We start from the raw sequence: 4,355 nt of genomic DNA on the forward strand, positions 1-4,355 counted from the left end.
GCGCTCGCCAGAAAGACAGAGAGAGACATAGAGACAGGAAGCGAGAAATCACTCTTCGGGGGGATGGCCACGCCGCAATCCCTTCTCCTCCATTCTCCTCTCGGGATCTTGGGCGCACACGCACCCAGGCGTGAGTTTAAGACACCAGGTCTGGGACTTGAACCATGGTCGACTACGTGAGAGTCCAGTGACATAGCCATTACGCTAACTGCTGGTCCCCCAAGGAGTTCTTCTTTTAAAAGGAGAACTGAGGGGGCCAACTGTTGACGTAGTGGGTTACTCTTGGGTCCTGAACCCAGTGGCTTGAAATTCACACGGGGTGCATGTGTGTGCTTGCCCAAGATCCTGGAGGTAGAATGAAGGAGAAGGGATTGCAGCATGGCCACCCCTGGGGGGAGGGTGTGATTTCTAGCTTTCTGTCTCTGTGTCTTGCTCTCTCCTCTGGCAAGTGCACGTGGGCAGGGGCAGTTTCCTGGGGTCACCCGAGTGGGGCCACAGTTAACACCAGGCAGGCCAGAGTCCCTCTCCGCAGAGAGGTTCACCGAGGAGGGAACCCCTTTTGCAGAGCCAAGCCCGTTCAGCACAAGGTGACCCTGGAGTCCCGCTCTGCGTGGTCTCCCCGGCGTGCCCCCACTGTGTGCTGCCCTGAGGTGACCGTGTGTCGTCAGCAGCTCACACACCTCCTCACTGAGGCACGTCCTGTGCTCACCCGTGTTTGTCCGTTACGAAACAGCCGTGGACGGGCGCTAAGCCTTCGTGTAGTTACGTTTCCCATTTCTCTCGGGAAATGCCCAGGCGTGGGTGGCTGGCTCTGACGGTGAGAATCACACGGCCAGCCACCGCTCGCGTTCCCGCCGGCAGGGGCCACGAGCCCAGGGCCTCCCTCCTCGCCAGCACCTGGCACCGCGGCCTTTGACTACAGCTTTGAGTGGGCGTACGGGGACGGCGCGGTGGCTGCCAGCTGCGTGTCCCCAGTGACCGATGACATGTGGTGCCTTCCCCTTTGCTTATTTGTCACCAGTGTTTCTTTTTACTGAAGTGTCTGTTCAAATCACTTGCCCATTCAGAAAGAGGAAGACCGCGTCGTTTCCGTGCTGTCGAGTCACAGGTCCTCCGCGAGGTCTGGGCGCGAGCCCTGTGTTGGATGGACTGGGCAAACATCGTCTCGCAGTCCGGCTCGCTCTTTTACTTCTTACTGGTGTTAAGGGCAAACCTTTTTATTTTGATGAAGTACACGAGGTCCATTTTTCATGCATGATTTGTGCTTTTTGCATTCTAAGAAATCTTTATATAACTGTGTAACCAAGACCACAAACGTTCTCCCAGCAGCTGTGCAGGGTTAACGCCTGTGTTGAGGTGGACAATCCGTTTTGAGTCAGTGTGTGTATACAGTGCGAGGTCTGCGTTCAGAGTTCAGTCTGTCCCGAATCCATACCTGGGGGTTCTGGGGTCATTTAGTTAAAGCGCCGTACTGACCCCGCTGAGCTGCCTCGGTGCCCCTGCCGGGAGCGGTCGGCCGTCTGTCGGTGGGAGACTCCTGGTACACGGGTTGGCAGTCGTGCCGACCCTCACTCTTGCTACCACGGCACTGTGAGTTTCGCAAACTTATTCTTTTTCAAAATTGTTTTGCCAATTTCCGGTCTTTTTATTTTCATATAAATGTTAAATCAGGTCATCAGTTTCTGTAAAAATGCTTGCAAGAATCTTGATTGAGAACAAATTGAGCTTGTAGATCAATTCTGGGAGAGTTGACAATATTGAGTCTTCTGATTCACAAACATGCATATCTTTTCATTTATTTAGACCTTTCATTTCTCTTAGCAATATTTTACAGTTTCTACTCCCATTTTCCTCGTGTTACCCCTGACTTCCTTATCCATTCTGATGCTTTTATAAACACGATTGCATTTAGAGTTTAGTGCGTAGTTACCTGTTGCCAGTTCATACATATACCCTTCATTTTGCTGTTGGTATTTTGCCATCGGGCCTGTGTGCTCAGTGGAGAGGGGCAGAAAGGGGGGATGAGAAGGCACGCCCTGGGGAGATGGCCATGCCACCACCCGCTCTCATTCTCCTCTCAGGAATGCTGGGCATGTATACACATGCATCTAGCATGTTTGACAGACCACTGAGTCCAAGACTCTTAACTGTGCAGTTGGCCGTGTGGGTTCCAGTTGCCTTAATCATCGTGCCACTGACGGGCCTCATATACAACTGATTTTTTTAACTTTATATCTTACAACCTTGTTAAACTCATTCATTAGTTACAATAGCTTTTTTTTTTTTTTTCCAAATTCTTTGGGATTGTCTACATTGATGATTGTGCTGTCTACAAATAAAGATCATTTTATTTCTTCCTTTTCTTTTATCTCCTTATGTTCGCTTTCTATTTCTTCTTCCTCTCTTTCTGCACCGGCTCTGATCTCCAGGACAGTGCTGACGGTAAAGGGAGGAGCGAGTCCTTTTGCTTGTTCCTGGTCTTGGAGGAGAGCATTCAGTCTTATTGCTCAGGATGATAGCTACGGGTTTTTCAGAGATGCACTTTGTCAGGTTGAAGAAGCTCACACATTTTCCTCACTGCTGAGAGTCATAACCATGAGTGTGTTGGATTTTGTCAAAAGACTTTTCTGCATAAAAACAGACGGTTGGGGCCAGCACGTGGCCTGGTGGTTAAGGCGCTGGGCTCCCACATGGCCAACCACAGTTCAAATCCAGGTCCTGGCATGTTGTACTCTCTCATGAATACATATAGCACATTGAAAAGTCATAATAATAATAAATAAAATTTAAAAATTAATTATTAAAAAAAAGATGCTCACGTTTTTCTCCTTTAGTGCATTAAAACATGATTACACTGAATGGTTTTTTTTTTGGAGAGATTTTTGCTGTAGGGCGCGTGTGCTCGCCAGAAAGACAGAGAGAGACATAGAGACAGAAAGCGAGAAATCACCCCCCAGGGGGGATGGTCACGCCGCAACCCCTTCTCCTCCATTCTCCTCTCGGGATCTTGGGCACACACGCACACGCGCCCGGCGTGAGTTTTAAGCCACCGGGTCCAGGACGCAAACCGCGGTTGACTACATGGGAGTCCAGCAACATAGCCATTACGCTAACTGTACACTGAATGCTTTTGTAAAGGCAAATCAACTTTGAATTACTGGACTAAAACCCGTTGGTCATATTTTTTACTATATTGGTGGTTTGAATTTGTCAGTATTTCGTCAAGGATTCTTGCATCCACATTCATGGAAGGTTAGGTGACACAGTTACTTTCACCATGCAACTAGGGGACATTTCTGAGCCAACAGAGCTTTGAATCTTCAGTTCGTGTTTCCAGCTCCTGCACAGAGCTCAGGACACTGTGGGCCCGGGACACGTCTGCCGAGCAATAGTGCCCGGCAACAAACCAGAGGTCTTTTCATGCCAGACAGGACGGTGCAAACTATCTCCCAGAATCTGTTTTGCTTTGCTTTGAAAGCTTTTGCCTAGTCTGCCTGCATTCACAGAGAGGGAGAGACAGTGAGAGAGGGGAGTGAGAAATCACCCCCCGGGGGAGGGCCACGCTGTGGTCCCTTCTCCTCCATTCTCCTGGGATTTGGGGCACACAGACACATGCACCTGGTGTGATTTTCAAGCCGCTGGATCTAGGACTTGAGCTGTGGTCAGCCATGTGGGAGTCCAGCACCTTAACCACTATGCCACCTGCTGGCCCTCTTCCTCACTTTTAAAGTGGCTTAGACTTGTAGCGATAGGACCGACCTGAAGATGTGAGAGAGGAAAGAGGAAGAAGGAGCCATTTCTGGTGGTGTCACCCCTCTCTTCCGACGTGACCAGCGCTCTCTGCCTGATGGCGAGCCACTGCTCACAGAATGCCCCCCCGGCTCCTGGCACAGGCATCCGCCACGCCTGCCTTACGCACCTGGTGGACCCAGGCCTCACGGCGCCCCCTTCGTCTGCAATCTAAATAGACTGGAGGTAGCACAGCTGTCCTGGTGAAGACAAACCCTGGGGGGTGTGAAGGAGGGACTCAAGGGCAAAAAGAAAGAAGCAAAACATTGAAGGGACATAAACATGGAGACGATCTGTTGATAGTGCGAATGGTAACAGCCTTGCCTGGGCTAGTACAGGGCCTTCATGCTGGGGACATCCAGTGTGCATGCTGTCATGTACAGTGACTGAATACATATAAAAAAGCAAAGTCCATTTTTAAAGTCGATGCCCTTTCTACCATTTCCGTCCCTATCACGATCACTGTCGTCTGCTGGGTGACGGTCATTGGTCCCACTCTGCCACCCACAGTGCCCTCATTTCTCTGCATCTGTGTAAGAAGTCACGATTATTTTTACTGATTCCTG

Source organism: Tupaia chinensis, unplaced genomic scaffold (genome assembly GCF_000334495.1).
Source record: "Tupaia chinensis unplaced genomic scaffold, TupChi_1.0 Scaffold000159_1, whole genome shotgun sequence".
Taxonomy (NCBI): domain Eukaryota; kingdom Metazoa; phylum Chordata; class Mammalia; order Scandentia; family Tupaiidae; genus Tupaia; species Tupaia belangeri.